The sequence below is a fragment of the Chiloscyllium plagiosum genome, unplaced genomic scaffold, assembly GCF_037043375.1.
Source record: "Chiloscyllium plagiosum isolate Xiang-an unplaced genomic scaffold, Cpla_swu_hap1 HiC_scaffold_18, whole genome shotgun sequence".
NCBI classification, from domain to species: Eukaryota; Metazoa; Chordata; class Chondrichthyes; order Orectolobiformes; family Hemiscylliidae; genus Chiloscyllium; species Chiloscyllium plagiosum.
The window spans coordinates 6,252,027-6,274,688 of NW_028270156.1; the positions used below are offsets into that span (position 1 = coordinate 6,252,027).

Below are 22,662 nucleotides of genomic sequence, written 5' to 3' on the forward strand. Positions count from 1 at the left end.
ATTTATTGTCCATCCCCAAATGCCCAGAGAGCACCTGTGGGTCTGGAATCGTCGGCCAGACTGGGTAAGGATGGGTAAGGATGGCAGTTTCCTTCCTTAAAAGGTGTTAATGAACTAGATGGGTTTTTCTGACAATAGCATAATGGTCATCATTAGACTCTTAATTCCAGATTTTTTATTGATCTCAAATTTCACCATTGCCATGGCAGGACTCAACCTGGGTTCCCAGAACATTACACAGTTCTCTAGATTCAAATTTTGAGGGTGGGTCATTTTTGTGTAACCTGGCTCACATTCAATAGGTCACAGTCGATAAGAAGAGGAGGCCATGAAGAGGGATACTGTGGTCGACAGAGTGTGTAGCTCTCAGTCGGGGTTGAAAGGATATTCAGTCACGTCAACACAGAAGAGACAGAGACAGGCAATGTTCCTGAAGAAGGGCTTATGCCCGAAACGTCAATTCTCCTGTTCCCTGGATGCTGCCTGACCTGCTGCGCTTTTCCAGCAACACATTTCCATCTCTAGATTAATAGTCTAGCAATATTACCACGAGGCTATTGCCTCCCCATAACATGTACAAATAGGTTGATTAAAAATTCATCATACATCTTGGCCCTGATGTCACCTTCCACTACTTTTCTACGCATCCATAGTCTTGATGATGCATTTGACTCCAAGTTGAGTTTTCCCTGTGTTCTGTCTAATGGTGACAGGTGACCTCCATCTCGGTAACATCGCCTGTCTCTGTCTCTTCTGTGTTGACGTGACTGAATATCCTTTCAACCCCGACTGAGAGCTACACACTCTGTCGACCACAGTATCCCTCTTCATGGCCTCCTCTTCTTATCGACTGTGACCTATTGAATGTGAGCCAGGTTGCACAAAAATGACCCACCCTCAAAATTTGAACCACTGAAATATTTCCGGTCACTATTTGTACATGACTTCCATTGTTTGTCAAATTCTCTGCATCACTTCCAGGTTGGTTTTTGATGCTCATCTTGTTGGCTTTCTATATGACGGATGTTACTGGATCTGGAGGGTTTGAGTAGTAAGGAGAGGCTGGATGGATTGGGACTTATTTGTCTGGAGAATAGCGAGGGAGGCTGAGGGTTGTCCTTGTAGAGATTTATAAAATCATGAGGGGCATGGATAGGGTGACCAGCAAAGGTCTTTTCCTCAGGATAGGGGAGTCCAAAAGGTTTAAGGTGAAAGGGAAAAGATTTAAAGGGGACTTAACAGGCAACCATTTCATGCAGTAGGTGGTGTGTAGATGGAATGAGCTGCCAGAGGAAGTAGTGGATGCAGATACAGTTACAACACTTAAAAGACATTTGGACAGGTATATGAATTGGAGAGATTTAAAGGGATGCAAACTGAATGCAGGCAAATGGGACTAGTTTAGTTGGGAATGTGGTTAGTATGGATGAGTTGGACCAAAAGGTCTATTTTTATTCCGTACAATTCTGTGACTGTAATGGTGAACAGGTGGTCGATTGTTGTTAAAAAAAAAAGTCCCATTTGATTCTCTTTAGGGAAGGAAATCTATTAATCCTTACCTGATCTGGTCGACATGTGACTTCAGACCCAGAACAACATCGTTGACCTGAACTACCCTCTTTAAAGGCACTAGCTTGCCAGTCAGTTCAAATGGTAATTAGGGATTGGCAGTAAATCCTGGCTGAGTCTGTGATGCCTGCATCCCACAAATGAATTTTTAAAATTCCTGCTCATATCATTTGCTATTCAGCTCTGGTGTGCTGCACTCTCTAACTCTCAATCCCTTTCGCACGCACTCCACACTCTGGAAGTTGCTCACTCAACCTTTCTCCCTCGCAACATCTTTCCTGTATTTTAAAGCCTCCCTCACATTCCTTCAACAGCCTCAAAAGACCTTGTGAATATTTCATTGCTCAGCCTTTTGGGAGTAAGTTTCTTTCATTGAACATCTTTGTGATACTGAGAATGAATTCTCCAAAAAATATTCAGAATGGAACTGAACATAAAATTACCAAAACCATAGACAAATGCTAAAAATGTTTAATGTCATAAATTAGTTAAAATGACCTGCATTTACAGTCAACAGGCTCCTGAAAATGCAGTCTCAAGTGATTCCAGGTGGTTCTCCTATTGTTGTGTTCCCGTGCAATGCCGTGTTATAGAAAATTGTGCAATAGAAATAATGGGGCCGATGGGAAAGACACTGGGGCAAACTACCAAAAATACCCGTAAAAATCAAAACAAAAATAGCAGTTAGCCTAACACAAACAATAGCACAGTCTGTGTAGATTTTGAGCTGTTGTAACTCACCTGTTGTATGGTACTGGATAATGCAATGCATCAGAATCGTCAACTGATTACTCTGGTTTGGCATCTATACCTGCTGGCTGCACCACATCCTAGCCAGTCTCCTGATCCTATCCACTGCACAAATCAGACCCCAGAATGATCAAGGGCTGAATCTTAATTTATTTCCCTAAGTGCATGTTTTATCCAGCTTTTCGAGGGTTTCACATCATGATGCTTGGAGATGTCGATCGCCTTATTTTATGAAACCCGGCTGATTTATCACCTCCTCCAATGTTTGGTGCCCCTCTCACACATTCTAGCACCATCATACCATTGCTATTTCCAAAACAACTCACCACGTCCTGGACGTTCCAGAATTGACCAACATCCATGGTGCAGCACCATCTTTAAAAAGATATTGTGCACCCAGACAAGAGCTGTCAGTCTGGAGCTGCCCTGCATGGTTCCCGACATTGGCCCTGGATGTGGCAGACAATGGACAATTGTGGGCAGGGACATGGAGATGATGCTGATGGGAATGGGGTGATGCAGAGGCAGGACATCCTTTTCTCCCAGGCCAACAGACGACACCATTCTACTGGAACCATGCCAACCTGGGCCAGGGTTACCATCCAGGCCAGTGCAGTCTCAACCACCTGAAGGAATATACGGAAGGTGGGAAGAAGATCAATGGCCTCCTTCACTCTGCCAGTCAAGGTGCCACCATCTTCTCACTGATACCTCACACTCACTCTCTCTCTGTTACTGTACCTACTGTTTCCTGCAACATCTTCCCCACTCACTCTCATCTTCACTAACATCTGATCCTGACTAACGCTGAATCTCTTCTACACAGCCTACTCACCCCCTCAGGACATTCCCACATAGACACCAAAAGTAACAGTGTGCCCCCCACTTTTCTCTCCTTCACCCCCAATGTGCAGAGTTTCCTGACTCTGACCACCCTGAGCAGCTGACTGACTGTGTCCAAGCCCCTGTACTGGTATTTCGTTTTTGCTGTTGGTTACCATAGTGATTAGTCACTGAAACAGACTCACAGGCGTCTACAGGTATTGTTTAATTTCGAAGCATATTTTTAAACAAAGCGAGAGAAAAAAATTCTTAATGCAAACACCAAAACCAAGTTTCAAAGTGCTCCTCAATGCTGTCCTTTTACTATTAGTCAAGTCCAGTGAAATTTCACTTTTATCTCAACTCTTTAAGCTTTTAAATTAACAGATTGCTCCCAGTTTCTTGTCCTCAGGCTGTAGACATTTTCACGATGCTTTGCAAGTCCACAAGCACAAACATTTCACAATACCTTTCACAAAGCTCTTCATGAGACAGTGTATGAGCTGATTAATCCCATAATGCCGACATGGAGTCCAGTCCACCTCATACCGTGGTACCTAATGCCGGGGTGAGAATTGTGTTACAGCAAATTAGAATTTGCTTTATCAAAAAAAGTGGGCCATTCACAAATTGCATTATAGAAAAATTGCATTTAATAAACATGTGTTATAGGAGAACTACCTGTACATTGTTTTAAAAGGTTTGTATAAAATACCAGCTTGAAATAGCAATAACCTTATTCACACATTTCATGGATAGAATTGACAACAGCAGCTTAATTTTGAGTTTTTGCTTGCGCAACCAAGAGGAATTATGATTATCTCTTGCATTCTTGTGATTCTTTTGAAGGTCCCCTCTCCAGCCCATTTTTTACTGTGAATATCAAAAGGTAAAGTTGTGACAGAATTGTGAACTATTAACAGGGGTGAAACAACTGGAAAAATAAATCCAGCATGAGTTAATGAAATCCACTGGCATTTTCTGTTTCCTTATAGATAGGCAGCTCTGTGTAATTTGTTAGCCTGTCACATGTACGATTATTCGGAGAATATCAATCCTTTTTAGTGTTGCAGAGCTTTTTCAACTGGGAATTTCAAAATTCAGTGCAAGTGATGCTTATAGAGTAAGCCTTCTTTTACACCTATGTTCCATTTCACTATATGGCTCTGGTAATTTGTGTATGAAGACTACCGGATATCTCAAGAGCTCATTTTGCCTTTTAGAGACCTTATGCCCTGAAGATTATTGCATTGTGGTGTAAGTGGCAAGTCCAACATAGTCTGTAGTGGTGAAAAGGAAGGCCTGGAAAATGAGATTATTTTAAATTTTATTTTCAGTGCGATGTTCCATCTTGAAATTGCATCACTGCAGAATATCCTGACAAACTGAGGCAAGGCATTTTGTTTTTACATCTCACAAAATTTTAGTGGATGAACAGATTAGTGTTTTTTAAAATTGACATGAATCATAAAATGTTCAAATAGTGAACACTATAATATTGCTTCGACAAATTTCAGAGGCCGGTTTGGCAATTCAAGGTGGAGAGGGACCTAATTTTAATCATTAATAGAATTAAGGGTTATGGAAAAAAGGGAGCAATGTGGATTTGAGGATTATCAGATCAGTCGTGATCTCATTGAATGCTGGAGTGGACACAGTGGGCTGAATGACCTGATTCTGCTCCGACCTCTTATGGTCTAAGATCCCATCTTCAGTCAAAGTTCATTCACACAACTGCCAGCTGAATCAGTTCTTGAGGACTTGCCTCCCTCAGAGGGTAATGAATCTGTAGAAGTCTTTACCACAGAGAGCTGCCGAAGCTGCGGATGCAGTGCATTCAAGGCTGAGATAGATTTTTAATCAGGAAGGGATCAAGGTTTTGGGGAGAAGCCAAGAAAGTGGAGTTGTGGACTATCGGATCAGCCATGATCTCATTGAATGGCCAAGCAAACATGATGGACCAAATGGCCTACTTCTCCTTCCATATCTTACGGTCAATGATTGCTTATTTAAATTGCTATTTTTGCTGACTGCAACTTATTCAGAAAGTTCAGCTTGCATATTTATTTATCTATTATTGAATCAAACATAACAAATGTGCCTGTGTGTGTCAAAATAACAAATGGAATTGAATGCTCATCAGGCAAATAGGTTGACAAAGAATATGGTCTGACATGAGCAGAGCATTGCATTTGCTTTCTGTTTCATAAAACAATTGATATCTAATTGCCAGAGGCAATGCAGATACAGTCTTGAGCAGCTTACAGGAAAATTGGAATTGCTGTTTGAGGGAGAGAGTAGTTTTACTACTGGACAGATGATCTGTGCAGTCTGGTTCCTATTTTCCCTAACACTCATACGATTGCAAATAATCAAATGGATATGATATTGTGGAGCGTAATGAGTGGTAACTTTTAACAGCTTTATCATTTTATAAGAGTATGGAAACCAACAATTAAGAAGTCACCAAGTATCATAAATAACGTCAAACATAATCTTTCAACGGAGCAATATATCTACATGGAAAAGGAATCATCAAAGCAAACAAACACGTGTTGTATTTGAAATAACTCCACAGAATCAGATATCCTGTCACCAAGTCCCCCTTTATTTACACGTGGGGAGTCCTTGACGCTGATCCAGCTCCCTCAGAGCCAACAGTTCTCAGGAACTGCAACACTGGAGTGTGAAGTCAGCCATGTCCTGAGCTGTTTAATGGATTATTACCTGTGACTGAACAGGTTGTTTTTGAGGAAAGGTTGGTCAGACTGGGCTTGTTTCCTTTGGAGTTTGGAAGAGTGAGAGGTGACTTGACTGAGGTGTATCAGATCTTGAATGCTTTTGACAAGGTGGATGTTGGAAGTATGTTTCTGATTCCATTTTGATTTCGTCCCCTCTCTCAATCCCAGCCTCTCCCTCATCTTTGATGATATGCCTTGTCCTTATCAGGCTTTGTATGTAACTTATTCAGTTGGAAACTTGAGTGATTTACTGATAAAAATTCCATGGGTGATTAGGTGATGAGGAAAGTTAAAACGTTCAGTTCTATGTAAGAGCACTTCTGAATGTAAATTGAAAAAGAAATTGGAAGGATGTTTCCTCTCATGGATGCGACCACAACTAGGGACACTGTTTTAAAATTAGGGGATCTCCTTTCAGGACAAAGCTGAGGCAAATTGTCTTCTCTCTGAGGGTTTTGTGGGATTTTCGAACTTGGTCACAGTAGGCAGTGGGTTTGGGGTCATTGACTATCTTTTTACAACAGAGGTAGATAGATTGTTGTTGGGCAGGTGAACAAATGTTTTTCAGGGGTTAGGTGGGAATGTAGAATTCAAAACACATACAGCAAAGCCATGATCTTATAAGAATGATCAGCTCATCTACTTTTGCTCCTTTTTGGTTTGTTTGTGTGTAACGATGCTCAGTGGCTTTATTTAAACATATTTCATTGCAAATGAAATGTTGAAATGAGAAAATGGATGAATATCACAGAGTCACAGAGCAACGCAGAAGAAGGTTATTCAACCCATTGTGTCTGCACAGACCCTCTAAATGAAATAGATGCCAGTTGCAAGGCAGCATTGCCAGACAAGAGTGTACAAAGGCTAGACTGACCCTGCAGGCATGGTTTATGGTGGGCCACACAGGGGGGCATGCGGGAGACGTGTGTGCTGTGCTCCCTTCATCCAGCTCTCCACCTCAAATAAATGTGCCATGGAGGTGGAGATGGCCACACTGATGTCTAGATCCCCAGGATGGGTTTTCAGATTGCTTGATGCTCGCTTTGTTTCAGTCGAAGCCGCACTCGGAATTGCATCTTTTGCACCTTGAGCGGGAAGAGGCGTCATGAAAGAGAAATTGTGTATGATTAATTTGAATTGAATTGAATGAAATGATTTATTGTCACTTGCATTTAACAAATGAATAGTGAAAAGTGTAATATGTCGCCAACCACGGCACCATTTTGAGTTACAGAAGATATTGAGATACAACTAAAATAGGGCGGCACGGTGGCACAGTGGTTAGCACTGCTGCCTCACAGCGCCAGAAACCCGGGTTCAATTCCCGCCTCAGGCGACTGACTGTGTGGAGTTTGCACGTTCTCCCCGTGTCTGCGTGAGTTTCCTCTGGGTGCTCCGGTTTCCTCCCACAGTCCAAAGATGTGCAGGTCAGGTGAATTGGCCATGCTAAATTGCCCGTAGTGTTAGGTAAGGGGTAAATGTAGGGGTATGGGTGGGTTGCAGGTCGGTGTGGACTTGTTGGGCTGAAGGGCCTGTTTCCACACTGTAAAGTAATCTAATCTAATCTAATAGAACTGAAAACAGATTACTTCCTTCCTTCTTGTGGTCATTGGGTGGCAGGTGGTTCTCCACAATGGGCTCCATGTTCACCAATGCCCCACTCACAGTCCATTCCAGGAGTCCTACTCTGGACCACCATCACTGCCACTGCTCTGCCATCAGGAATACCACACCGGGCCTACCACGCCACTGCAGCTGCAGCCATTGCATCTATAGGTCTGCCAGAAGGACTGATTTGGGCTTACTGCATCACTACAGCCGAAGCCCAATGTTCTGGCGTTCTCCACCAACTGCAGAGGCCATCCTGCTGTCACCGCCACCACCTCGACCCCTGGGCTGGTGGGCCCCACCAATGTCATGGCTGTCAACTTTTGCTGAAGGGTCCACACTCACTGTCATCGTGAGCTGTCTAAGGGCTAGCTCTCCCTGAGGAGCCACCTCCTGCCACTTTTGCTGCACATGGTCGGAGGCCGGGCCTGCTCTCTCCCTGCTGAAGACACAGAGAAAGCTTTTAAAGAGGAAAAAGAGAAAAAAGAAACAAAGAAAGCAGACGGAAGTGGATAAGGCCTGAGCCATAAGGCAGGAGCTCAGACACAGCATTGCTACTCTGCTGCCATTAGTTTTTTTGAGGAAATCTCCACTAAATTGGACAGACAGGAATCAGTAGATGTGTTGAAATTGGGCTTCCAGAAGACATTTAACATAGTGCTTCACAAAAGGTAAAGTCATAATTTGATAGCCCATTGTGTTAGAGGTAGGATATTGTGGATGGAGAATTGGCTCATAGGCAGTAAGCAGCAAAAGGATATAAGGTATTCTTTTTCATGTTGGTGACCTGTGACCAGTGGGGTTAGTACTGTAACTGCAGCCGTTTACAATATAAATGCATCACTTTTTTTTTGAAGACTTGGAGGAGTGGAACAATAGAAACAACAATTTAGCCATATTTGCTGACGATACAAATATAGGTGGAAAGGCAAGTTGTGAGAGAATACAAACAGTTTATAGAGAGATATTGATGCAGAGAGATACGTAAGTGGGCAAAAAGTTGGCCAATGGAATATTCTATGGAAAAATGTAAAGTTATTCTTTTTGGAAGGGAGAACAGAAGAACAGAATAAAATGTAAATGGAGGAAAACTACACAAATCTGCAGCACGAAGGGACTTGGGAGTACTTGTGTGCATGAAACACAGAAAACTAATACACTGAGGCAGTAGGTAATCAAGAAGGTGGATAGAATGTTGTCCCTTATTTCAAGGGGTTGGAGTATAAGAGTAAGGAAGTCTTACTGCAACTGCACAAGGTGCTGGTGAGACCACATCTGAAGCACCGTGAGCAGTTTTGGTCCCCTTATTTAAGGAAAGGAATCATTTCATTAGAGACAATCAGTGAAGGTTCTGGGGTGATTTCTGGTATGGGGGGGATTGTCTTATAATCAAAGGTTAAACAGGTTGGCACTCAACTTGCTGGAGTTTAGAACTGTGAGAGGTGATCTCATTGACACATATGGAATTCATAAAGGGTTTGAAAGGGTAAATGCTGAGAGGATGTTTCTCTCACAGGAGAGACTAGGACCATAGAACTTAGTCTTAGAATAAAGGGATGCCAATTTAGGACTGAAATTAGGAGGAATTTCTTCTCCCAGAGAGTTGTGAGTCTTTGGAACTCCTTATCAAAGAGAGTTGGGACAGAGTCCTTGTGTACATTTAAAGCTGACATAGCTTCTTTATCAATCGAGGAATCAAGGATTATGGGGAAAGGGCAAAGAAATGGGCGTGAGGAATGTTGCATCAGCCATGGTCCTATTGAATTGTGGAGCAGGCTGGAGAGGCCAAATAGCCTATTCCTGTTCCTATTTCTTGTGGTTTTATGGTCTGTACAACTTACATAGATTTGAATTAACTGTTGCTTTCAGTTCCCAGTCTTGAGAGTATGATCGCCTATTTCTTGAGTATTCACACAATGAGCTCAGACTTTCTCAGCTTTGAATAATCCATTCACGGCTCTAACCAAACACTGCTGCTCTTGAATTTTCTAACTGAAACACTTGCACTGAGGAAACCTATTTTTTTAAACTTTTCTGAACTAGCTCCATTTTCTAGGAAAAAGTGTTTTATACATTCAATTTCAACCAGGACAATAGAAAACTGAAACCTAAAGCTTTCTGAGCAATGGGGTTTTTTTGTCAAGCAAAAAAAATCAATTCCTGATCCTTCCAACTAAAAACAGGCGAATGTTCTTTGTTAGCCTGAAGTCACTTCTCGTTCTGTCATTTGTTCCAGCACTTACCCTTTGAACCCTTTCTGTTTAGCCTGGTTCTCAATTGAATTATCCACCTGACATCTGTCATATTCACACTTTTTCTGAATTATTTAACAGAATGAGGAATGTTCTTATTGAAACATACAAGATAATGAACAGTGATGCTGTTTTCCCTTGCTTGGGGGATAGACAAGAAGGGGACCATAGTTCCAGCACTTCATTTCAGACTGAGATGGGAGAACATATTTCTCTCAGAGGGTTGTGAATCTTTAGAATTCTCTATCCCAGAGCGGTGTGGATGCTGCACTGTTCAACATATTTAAGGACAAAGTAGATAGATTTTGGGGGAATCAAAGATTACAGGAAGTGGGGGAGAAGGTGCATTTGAAGTCTAAGGTCAGTCATGGCTGTATTGAATCGCGGAGTAAACCCAATGGGCTGAATGGTTGTCTTCTGCATTTCTTATGTTCTTATTGAACTTGCCATCTATTCATTTGCTGATTGAGCTTTGGATTTATATGCGCTCCCTAACCCCTCAACTGTACCTGAATGATCAACTCTTCAAGGCAGCCATTTTTCTCGGACTGTTTTACTTGTCATTCATTGATTCCAATATCACTGGGCTGGAATTGATCCTCTCTCAACTGAATTTCTCTTACACTGGATTGCTACTTGTGTTAAAAACCTTAAGGTACAATGATCAGTGTTCCCTGAGTGGTCGCCTACTGACTCTTAATCCAATTCATTTCCCAGAACCCCTTTCAGATATGCCTCTTTCACCCATTGTACTGGAAATATACCAAAGAGGAAAATTTTCTTGAACACATTGATTTTTCAAAAGAAATCAGTTCCCCGTTAATGTCTGCATAACATGCTTTAATTTTTAACAGGAAATTGCTTGAGAATTTAAAAAAATGTATATGTTGAGATGTTGCAATAGCTGTTAATGAATTAAATCTTACCGGACCCTTAGAGACTTCCCCTTCTTTCATTTGAGGAAAATAAAGTCTACTCTAAATTGCCACAATCTACTGCCGTGCATGTGATTCTTGACATTTTCAAAATATTTACATCTGTCGGTGTGAGAAACTATTCTGCTGTTATGGATAAGGAAATGTGGAGCCTTTTGGCCTTGTAAATTTGCCCAAATATAATAAGGACCTTGTGTGAAGCTGAAGAACTTTGCGAACTGTTACTTGATAAGGTTGCTTGCATGACTGAATTTTTTTTTAAAGTGAGCTTCATTTTGAGTTCCATCATTTTTTTTTGGCGTAGAATAAGCTGCAGAAAAGGGTCCTGTATTTATGTAGTGCCTTTCACAGCTTCAGGATATCTCAAACTGCTTCAAAGCCAAGCTCTTGTTGTTCTTTTTAGTAGACAGTCTCTCAAGATTGAGCTTAACTCATTGCCACTCTGGTACGATGACCTGTCAGATGGCTGTTAAGTCCAGTGTATAATCTGCAGACTCAGCCGCGTGAGGGCTGATTAGCGCACGTAGAGTGGGCTGGATGTTAATCTCCCTCCAAGGCCTCAGCTCCTGTTCCTGTTAAGCTCTCTCAACATACTTGGCACCATCCTGATTGAGCCTTCTGTATTTTGGTCTCCTGTGAGTTAGCGGTGACACTTTATTTCTTTAGGGATGTTTTAGGGACATCGCTAAAGCATTTCTGGTGCTGCCCCCACCACTCCTGTGAATCCCCTGCCATGACTGAGTTCTGAGTGAAGCATCAGGATTCATTCGTCAGGCACATCAGGGACATATTACACCCACCAATTTTGAGTAATTCGTGCCTCGATGCTAGGATGGGAGAGGGTACTACTGTTGGGTCAGAAACAAACACAGAGAATGCTGGAGAAACTTACCAAGTCTGGCAGCATCTGTGAAGAGAGACACAGAGCTAACATTTCAAACTGTCTTCTGAAACTCTGGTGGAATTACAGAAATTTACAACACAGAAGTAAGTCTTTGGGTATATAAAGACTCCACTTGATCATGTGAGCACCAGTGGCGTGTCCAACATTTGGCCATCTCTAATTGCCCTTGGACTGAGTAGAAGGGGCAATTAAGAGTCATTTCTGTGGATCTGGAGTCAACTATAGGCTAGACCAGACAAGGATGGCAATTTCTTTCCCTGGAGGGACTCGATGAGTCTGATGGGTTTTTCTGAAGGTCAATGATCAATTCCCAGTCACCATTACTAAGACTAAAGTTTGATTTCAAATTTTGTTCATTGAATTTAAATTGTGCCACGTGTCATGGTGGGATTTGAGCCCATGTCCCTCGAATATTAACCTTAGCATTCACCATGTCTCCCTCTCTCTGTGTTACCTGGAAAGAAGCATCAGTCTAATCCTACTTTAGAACTCTTGGTCTGTAGTCTTATTTAAAAATCACACAACACCAGGTTATAGTCCAACAGGTTTATTTGGAATTACTAGTTTTCAGAGCACTGCTCCTTCATCAGGTAACTCGTGGAGCAGAATCATATGACACAGAATTTATAGCAAAAGACCACAGTGCCATGTAATTAAAATGATATATTTGAACAAACCTAGATTGCTGTTAAGTCTTTCATCTTTTAGAATGGGTTGCAGGTTTCAGTTCATTAATATGTAAATCCCAGAACTCCTTTTAAGTCACATTCTCGAGCTAACTTAAAGTATAATAAAAAAAGGTGACATCTCAGCTCAGACAATGTATTGTTTCAGACACACTCTGTCTCTCCCTCAAGTGCGCGCACACACACGCACACACATGGAAGTCTGTGGGGTGAGTTTGTATTTGCAGAATTATATTTGCAGATACATTCTATTTTTGCTCAAAAAGCACACAACCTGCAGGCAGTCAATCCATATGACATTTTATAAATTCCTATTTTGAAAGTAGAACCAGTCTGACTCAAGAGTTGGGATACAGACAGATTTGAACCTCACACTTTTATACATTCTCTGAACTGAGATATCATCTTTTTTTATAATACCTTAAGTAATTTCGAGAATGTGACTTAAAAGAAGTTGTGGGATTTACATATTAATGAACTGAAACCTGCAACCTATTCTAAAAGGTGAAAGACTTAACAGAAATCTAGGTTTGTTCAATGTATCATATCAATTGCATGGCACTGTGATCTTTTGCTATAAATTACGTGTCTTATGGTCCTGCCCCACTAGTTACCTGATGAAGGAGCAGTGCTCCGATAACTAGTGCTTCTAAATAAACCTGTTGGACTATAACGTGGTGTTGTGTGATTTTTAACTTTGTCCACCCCAGTCCAACACTGGCACCTCCACATCATGTAGTCTTATAGCAGCTCAGGTGCATTTTGAAATGCTCTTAATTTCAATCTCCACCTCCCCTTACCCCTTTCAGCAGTGAGTTCCAGTGACCAATCCTCAACTCCTCCTTGGCTCACTACTAGCCCCTCTCCCAAACATGAACCCTGGTTACCAGAGAGAAAACAGAGTTAATATTTCAACTCCAGTGACTGGCACCAAAATGTTAATTCTGTTTTTCTCTCTCTACAGATGTTGCCAGACCTGTTGAGTTTCCCCAGTAATTTCTGTTTTTGTTTCAGATTTCCAGCATCTTCAGTTTTTTGTTTTATTTATTACTGGTTATTAACCAGGTGAGGTTGGTTCAGTGATAAATATTGACCAGGATGTCCTCTGGGGAGATCTGATTTTGTTTTTGTGGAATTTGAACTTTTGGGTTTCCTCTTGGTGGCAATGTCTGTGGCCTCTAGGGCACAGAGAAAGCTGCACACAACGAGCTGCAACCTGGAAAGGGTGGTTTGGTGACAGGGCCGACTGAACATCTTCTGGGACCAGAAGTTAATTCTTTTAGCTTTGAAAAATTATGGATTTCTCTATGACGTCAGAGTATCACAATTGGATAGAGGAGAGAAATGTAGAAAACTGAATTCAATCTATTTCTTGCAATACAACAAACTTAGAATACTTGTCACTTGAGGAGTCTTTTGTTTTGCATTTTACTTTCCTTGGGCGTGGTCAAACTCAGAGTTTTGTGAGTGGGTCAGGAGAATCTGACTCAGCGCTGATGAAGTGTCGAGAGTGTGGTGCTGGAAAAGCACAGCAGGTCAACCAGCATCTGAGGAGCAGGAGATTCAGGAACCATTCCTGATGAAGGGCTCATGCCCGAAATGTCGATTCTCCTGCTCCTTGGATGCTGCCTGACCTGCTGTGCTTTTCCAGCACCACTCACTGGACTCTGATCTCCAGCATCTGCAGTCCTCACTTTCTCCTCAGTGTTGATGCACACTGCGTTTCTGAAGAGGTCAAACATTATCACTGACTCATGGGAAATGTTGGCTTGTGACTGGCCAAAAATGGAAACGGTTGATTTGAGGGGAATGCAAACAGGAAGTGATGCAGTTGGAGGGAGCACACAAACTCCAAACAACCTATCATTTTTGCTTCATTCATGTGATAGAGTCATTGCTGGCTAGCCAGCATTTATTGACTGTCCCTAGTTGTGGAGAAAGTGAGGTCTGCAGATGCTGGAGATCAGAGCTGAAAATGTGTTGCTGGAAAAGCGCAGCAGGTCAGGCAGCATCCAGGGAACAGGAGAATCGACATTTCAGGCATAAGCCCTTCTTCAGGAATCAATCCCTAGTTGTCCCTGAGAAGGTGGTGGTGAACTGCCTTCTTGAACCACTGCAGTCCATGCGCTGTAGGTGAAGGTAGGGAGGAAATTTCAGGATTTTGACCCAACGGCAGTGAAGGAACAGCAATATATTTCCAAGTCAGGATGTTGAGTGGCTTGGAAGGGAAATTGCAGGTGGTGGTGTTCCCATGTATCTGCTTCCCCTGTCCTTCCAGATGGAAGTGGTCATGTGTTTGGCAGGTGTTGTGTAAGGATCTTTGGTGAAGTTCGGCAGTGCATCTTGTAGACAGTACACTCTGCTGCCACTGAGTGTTGGTAGTGGATGGAATGTGGTGCCAGTCAAGCGGACTGCTTTCTCTTAGATGGCATCAAGCTTTTTGAGTGTTGTTGGGGCTGCACCCATTCAGGCAAGTGGGGAGCATTCCATTACACTCCTGACTTGTGCCTGGGAGATGGTTGACAGACTTTGGGGAGTCAGGAGGTGAGTTAGTCGCTGCAAGATTCCATGTCTCTGAAGTGCTTTAACCCTTCAAGCCGAGAATATGGTAGTGTCTGCACATCAACCTTTGGAATCTTCAGCCAGTTCAGATCCCTGCGAACAAGAGTGGAGGCAAGCCAACCTCGATCCTGAGGGACTAAGAAGAAGATGGCATAGCATAACCTTGGGAGTCAATTTTGGTGGGTCCATATGATGTGTGGCTTGTATTTGGTCAGTTTCTTCTTGGTTGTATGGGTGTTTTTCCCTTGCCTTTGACTCTCATTAGCATAAGTTGTTTAAGTGGCTTTTGGTTGCAGGTGAGTTGAACTTTATTCAATTTTAATGAGGGGGCATTGATTTGAAATGTCCACTCTGTTCTTTTCTCTCTGATGCTGCCTAATCTTTTCAGTATTTCCTGCATTTTCTGTTCCGATGTACCACCATCCGGAGTATTTTACTGTTGTAGTCTATATGCCTGTGTATTTCTGTGAACGTAAAGCACTTTCCACCGCAAAGGGAAGATGGAGCCTGACAATGTGCAGAGACACTGAGTGAGTTGAGCAATCATGATAATAGTTTGAAAAAAACTAAAGAGTTGCAGATGCTGGAAATCAGAGACAAAAACAGAAATCTCGGCAGATCCGGCAGCATCTGTGGAGAGAAAGCAGTTAAAGTTTTGAGTCTAGTGATCCTTCTTCAGAACCGTTTTGAGTACAGGAGTTGGGAGGTCATGTTGCGGCTGTACAGGACATTGGTTAGGCCACAGTTGGAATATTGTGTGCGATTCTGGCCTCCTTCCTATCAGAAAGATGTTGTGAAACTTGAAAGGGTTCAGAAAAGATTTACAATGATGTTGCCAGGGTTGGAGAACCTGAGCTATAGGGAGAGGCTGAACAGGCTGGGGCTGTTTTCCCTGGAGAGTCGGAGGCTGAGAGGTGACCTTATAGAGGTTTATAAAATCATGAAGGGCATGGATAGGGTAAATAGGCAAAGTCTTTTCCCTGGGGTCGGGGAGTCCAGAACTAGAGGGCATAGGTTTAGGGTGAGAGGGGAAAGATATAAAAGAGACCTAAGGGGCAATTTTTTCACTCAGGGGGTGGTACGGGTATGAAATGAGTTGCCAGAGGAAGTGGTGGAGGCTGGTACAATTGTAACATTTAAGAGTCATTTGGATGGGTATATGAATAGGAAGGGTTTGGAGGGATATGGGCTGGGTGCCGACAGGTGGGACTAGATTGAGTTGGGATATCTGGTCGGCATGGACGGGTTGGACCATGCTGTACATCTCTATGACTCTATGCTGCCAGACATGCTATGATAATATCTTGAATTCTTCTATCTAGCAGACCTTAATATTAATTCTGCTTTATGGCATGAGGGAAACACTAGGATGAACACTTACGCAGTAGAATAGTTGGTGTATTATAGTCTGTGACATGGAAAACTGCATGCTTTGATATTGGCTGCTTGCCCATTGCAATAATTATGCTGCAGAAGTAAAGTGGGACTTAACTCCTGGAAATATTCTTTGCATCTGCCAATACTTTCAGAAAGGCTCTCTGTTTATCTTGTAATCATTTCCAATGGTGTTGAAAGTTCTTGTTTAAAATGGATCAAGTTAACTTGAAATTTGAACAAGAAAGCCAAGAATCTCTTCAATAGTGAGTGAACAGAGATCAGCCAGGTTATCAACAGGAATTATAAAACATAAGGAAGCTTTTGAAAAAGTGGAGTCCAGCAATTCCAAATCAGTTCTGATCAAACAGTCACAGGAAACTTTGAGCTTTAGGCATATGGTGTTCAAAAGATAATGGGGCAAAATAAAACGTAACAGAAAATGAGTGAAAGGGTGAGAGAATAGGCGAGAAATGACCATAAGAAATAGGAACAGGAGTAGGCCATTCAGCCCCTCAAGCCTATCCACTATTCAATAGGATCACGGCTGATCCAATATTCCTCACGTCCAATTTCCTGCCATTTCCCTAGAACCTTGATTCCCCAACTGATCAAGAATCTATATATCTCAGCCTTAAATATACACAAGAGCTCAGTCCCCATGGTTCTCTATGGCATGGAGTACCAAAGATTTTTAAACCTCTGAGAGAAGAAATTCCTCCTCATCTCCTTCTGAAATTAGTACATCTTTATTCTAAGACTACGCTGTCTTGCTCTAGTCTCTTCTGTGAGGGAAATATCCTCTCAGCATTTACTCTGTCAAGTCATAGAGTCATAGAGATGTACAGCATGGAAACTGACCCTTCGGTTCAATTTGTCCATGCTGACCAGATATCCCAACCCAATCTAGACCCACCTGCCAGCACCTGGCCAATATCCATCCAAACCCTTCCTATTCATAGACCCATCCAGATGCCTTTTAAATTTTGCAACTGTACCAGCCTCCACCACTTCCTCTGGCAGCTCATTCCATACAAGTACCACTATCAGAGTGAATAAGTTGCCCCTTAGGTCTCTTTTATATCTTTCCCCTCTCACCCTAAACCTATGCCCTCTAGTTCTGGACTCACTCACCCCAGGCAAAAGGCATTGTCTATTTATCCTATCAATGCCCTTCGTGATTTTATAAATTTCTATAAGGTCACCACTCAGCCTCCGACCCTCCAGGGAAAACAGCCCCAGCCTGTTCAGCCTCTCCCTATAGCTCAAATCCCCTTAAGAATCCTGTATGTTTCAATCAGATCACCTTTCATTCTTCTAAACTCTAATGGCTAGAGTCCCAATCTTATTCGGAAGACATTTCAGCCATACCAGGGACCATCTGCATGAACATCCAGTGAAATGATATCCTTCCTGAAGTAAGAGGAACCAAAACTGCTCACAGTACATCAGATGTGGTCTCACCAACACCTTGTTCAGTTGTGGTAAGATTTTCCTACTCTTATAATCCACCCACCCTTGAAATAAGGGCTAACATTCCATTGGCCTTCCTGACGACCTTCTGCCCCTGCATGCTAGCTTTCTGTTTCATGCACACATTTCCCCACATTCGTTTGTGTTGCAGCTTTCTGCAGTTTTTCTCCATTTATATAATGTTCTGTTCATTTGTCCCTTCCAAAATGAACAATTTCACATTTTCCCATATCATGGAAGAGTTGTTAAAATGAAGAACTAGTTGAAATATACAAAAAGATCACTTGGAGTTTAATTTTCCAATTCCGGTTGATTGCAATTGCCTGCAGGAGTAGGTCACTCTATCCTTTAAGCCTGTTCCTCCAGTCAGGGGATCATGGCCTGATCATTTGTGTTCCTAATTCCAAATCTCACACATCCTTCTCCCCTTGAAGACTTTTGAAGGTTTTATAATCTTTAGGATTTTTATTAGATTGGATGTTATCAGTTAAATAATTAAAAACAGACCTTGCACCTGTCAGATTGGTTTTAAACATTTTTTACAGTTAACATTTGGAAGGTGATAGTTGTGGGGGTGGGGGGGAGGTGTGGAATGTGTGTTGGTTTTAATGGAGGCGTGGTCTAAGCACAGGGCACAGATTACAACCACTCGTGTTCACACCATGTTTTTCAGTTCATCGTTGATGCAGCACTTCAGTGTCACAATATATTACTTGAGTTGATTTCAGATTAAGGGCTTGAAAGCTATTTTAAACACTATGTTAAAATGTGTAAAATCTTGCTCCAGTTGAATTATTTCCCCTGCAATTTCTCTCAGTGATTCAAATTAAAACAGTAGTTCTGGTCAAAAGGTCAGCACTTCTGTATCAGTTGGAGATCGTAAAACATTTGTTTTTCATGAAATGAGAGACGCTGGCATGTGATCCAAGCATAGTTTCATTTCATAAATTACTTGGCACATAGCTCAGATCCCTGTTAGTCAGTTGGCGATGTTCATTGCCTTCGAGTTCCATGAGTTTTGGATGCAGTTTATTTTCCTTTCCACCCTCTCTTGGCTTTTATGCAATGTCACAATGACATCAGCTCCACTCAATTAAACTTTACACTCTATCTTCAGAATATGATTGATATAAATCTTTGCTAAAAATGTGTTGCTGGAAAAGCGCAGCAGGTCAGGCAGCATCCAAGGAAGAGGAGAATTGACGAAGAAGGGCTTATGCGCCTTGGATGCTGCCTGACCTGCTGCGTTTTTCCAGCAACACATTTTCAGCTCTGATCTCTAGCATCTGCAGTCCTCACTTTCTCCTCGATAAATCTTTGCTAAGCATATGTCAAGTTGAGTAAACCACAGACTGACATGCAGTTAAAATACAACTAAATGATCATTGAGTTGGATGATCAACCTTGATTGTAAAGGATGGAGGAGCAGGCTCAAGGGATAGTGTGTCTTCCCCTGCTTCTGTTGTCAATATTTCTATGAACAGTTAAAAATGAGACAGTTACCACCATTAAATTCCCCTTTTGGGTGTAGGCTAGGAGGCAAGGAGGCAAGGGCTCCTTCAGGATATTCAGGGAAGATGAAAGATTATTTTCCCAACTCAAGGCCATTTGAGATCATTTAAGGAGTTCATTCACTCTCTGAGGATGATGGTGGGGGTGGGGCAGGAATGAGTTAATGCCACAGTCAGCTGCAGTACCAGCAAGGGCCATCACTCCCAGTGGAGCTGCTGATCCTCTGATTGATTGGCGATGGGATTATGCCCTTAAAGGAACAGGAGCTTTGACACCAGACAGTTAACTCCCTGATGGGCACGCTGTTGTGCTGGGACTTCTGGACATGATTATGTTGAGATTACCATTGGCTCTTTGATGCATGGGTTAGGTCTATTGTTATGGCATTAAATTCAGCCCAGTAATTACACTGTTGCCTTAAGAACAGCTTGCATTTTACAATGTAGCTTTATTTCCCAATTCTATTTAACATTTTTATCACAAAGGATATTTAGGAACTTATGATATTCCGAAATCTGAATAAACTGATTTTGTTTCCACATGCTACAGCTCTTGCAGATATATACATAAATGAGCCAGTCTGAAATTGGCTGGCTCAGTTCTCTGGGCTTCTTGTGAAGTCGTTCCAAGTTATAGGAAAGCAGAAGAGAGAGCATGGAGCCAAATGGCTTCTCACATCGATGATAATGGTAGCAATTCCAGGCCTATAATTTGGCATTGAGTTGAATGGTTTGGCTGGATCACAACTTACTCTGGTCTAGTCTCTGAACCAAGCTTGATTTCTTCAATCTAATAAAATTAGTGAAGAAAATTCCTTGCAATGAACAACTACAGTTCAGCAGATTAACAAGATGAGAGAAAAGAACTGCATTACCTCACCCCTAAGTCTTCGGAAAGGTGTTCCTTGCAGGTTCAGTGCAAGAAAAAATTACTGACTGAAGTGAGTCATGTCTATGACCAAGGGGTTTAACTAGTGAAAGTTTGCATACACAGTATACACAACAAAATTAGTCTCTACACTCTTTTCCAGCAGCCTTCCAATGATGTCCATTCCTAATTACCTTTGAACTGTGTGGCATGTGAAGTAATTTTTTTATTTACTCGTAGGACATGGGCATTGCTGGCTGGCCAACATTTATTGCCCGTCTCTAGTTGCTTTTGAGAAGGTTGAGGTGAACTGCTTTCTTGAACAGCTGCAGTCCATGTGATGTGTGGGTTGACCCACAATGCCATTACAGAGGAATTTCAGTGACAGTGAAGGAATTGTGATATATTTCCAAGTCAGGATGGTGAGTGACTTGGAGGGGAGCTTGCAGGGGGTGGTGTTCCCTTGTCCTTCTCGGTGGAAGTGGTTGTGGGTTTGGAAGGTGTTGTGTTAGAATCTTTGTCGATTTTCAGTGAGCAGTTAAGACTCAGTCACATTGCTGTGGGTCTGGGGTCACATATAGGCCAGGCAAGTAAGGACATTTCCTTACTTGGCAGATTTCCATCTCTAAAGGACATCAGTGAACCAAATGGTTCTTAAATAATAATTGATGCTCGTTTGTTGGTACCTTTACAAAGAACAAGTTATTTGGATAGGTAGAAGGATCCACTCTGCCCTTGGTCTCTGTAGTTGTTGGTCTTTGGTCTTTAAGTATGACTTTACCAGTTGTACCTTTTTGCCTTTTCTGATGGTTAAGTTAATAGACATTTATATAGAACATATAAAAGTACAACACAGAACAGGCCCTTTGACCTATGATGTTGTGCCGAGGATTAATCCTAATGTAAAACAAAATAACCTCACTTACACACCCCTCAACTCACTGCTATCCATGTGCATGTCCAGCATGTGCTTAAATGTCTCTAAAGACTCTGCTTCCACCACCACCATTGGCAACGCATTCCATGCATTCACAACTCTCTGCATAAAGAACCTACCTCTGATGTCTCCTCTATACCTTCCTCATAAATCTTAAAATGATAACTCCTCATCCCAGTCAATCCTGCCCTGGGGAAAAGTCTCTACCTATTGACTCAATCCATGCCTCTCATTACCTTGTATACCTCAATTAGGTCACCTCTCTTCCTCCTTCTCTCCAGAGAGAAATGTCCAAGCTTAGTCAACCTCTCTTCATAAGGCAAGCCCTCCAGTCCAGGTAGCATCCTGGCCAACCTTCTTTGCACCCTCTTCAGAGCCTCTGTATCTTTCCTATAGTAGGGTGACTAGAACTGGACACAATATTCAAAGTGTGGTCTCACCAGGGACTTGTAGAGCTGTAGCAAAACCTCGCGGCTCTTAAACTCGATCTCCCTGTTAATGAAAGCCAAAACACCATATGTTTTCTTAACAACCCTATCCACTTGGGTGGCAACTTTGAGGGATCTATGTACTTAAACACCAAGATCCCTCTGTTCCTCCACACTCTCAAGAATCTTGCTTTAATTCTGTATTCAGCATTCAAGTTCGACCTTCGAAAATGCATCACTTCGCATTTATCCAGGTTGAACTCCATCTGCTATTTCCCAGCCCAGCTCTGCATCTTGTCTATGTCATGCTGCAGCCTGCAATAGCCCTCTATACTATCGCTGTCACCTCCAACCTTTGTGTCGTCTGCAAATTTACTAACCCACCCCTCAATCTCCTCATCCAGGTCATTTACAAAAACTACAAAGAGCAGAGGCCCAAGAACAGAACCCTGCGGGACCCCACTCACCACTGACCTCCAGGCAGAATACTTTCCATCTACAACCACTCTCTGCTTTCTGTCAGCCAACCAATTCTGAATCCAATTAGCCAAATCTCCCTGTATCCCATACCTTCTGACTTTATGAATGAGCCTACCATGGGGAACCCTATCAAATGCCTTGCTGAAATCCATATACACCACATCTACTGCTCGACCTTCTTCGATTTGTCTTGTCACCTTCTCGAAGAACTCATTAAGATTATGATTTGGAGATGCCGGTGAGGAGCGTCGCTCTGAAAGCTACTGTGCTTCCAATTAAACCTGTTGGACTATAACCTGGTGTTGTGTGATTTTTAAAATCATTAAGATTAGTTAGGTCAGACCTGCCCCTCACAAAGCCATGCTGACCACCTTTAATCACGCTATGCTTTTCCAAATAGTCATAAATCCTATCCCTTGGAATTCTTTCCAAAACCTTGCTGACCACAGATGTGAGACTGGCTGGTCTGTAATTGCCAGGGATTTCCCCATTACCCTTTTTGAAAAGAGGAACAACATATGCCTCCTTCCAATCCTCCGGCACGATTCCCGTGGAGAGTGAGGAAGCAAAGATCTTCACCAGTGGCTTAGCAACCTCCTTTCTCGTGCCCCCTCCTGGCTCTCCTCAGTCTAATTCTGAGCTCCTTTCTAGCAAGCCTGTAATCCTCTAAAACTGTGCTTGATCCTTGCTTCATCCACCTTACGTAAGCTGCCTTCTTCCTTTTGACGAGAAGTTACTCTGTTCTCCTCATCCAAGGCTCCT

General features: G+C 42.3%; 1 protein-coding gene across 1 annotated transcript in view; it reads left to right on the plus strand.

Annotated features, from left to right (window-relative positions):
• The window catches only part of nav2a (neuron navigator 2a), a 1,144,654-nt gene that overhangs the window by 319,465 nt on the left and 802,527 nt on the right, over positions 1-22,662 (plus strand). The gene's annotated exons all lie outside the window — the stretch shown is intronic.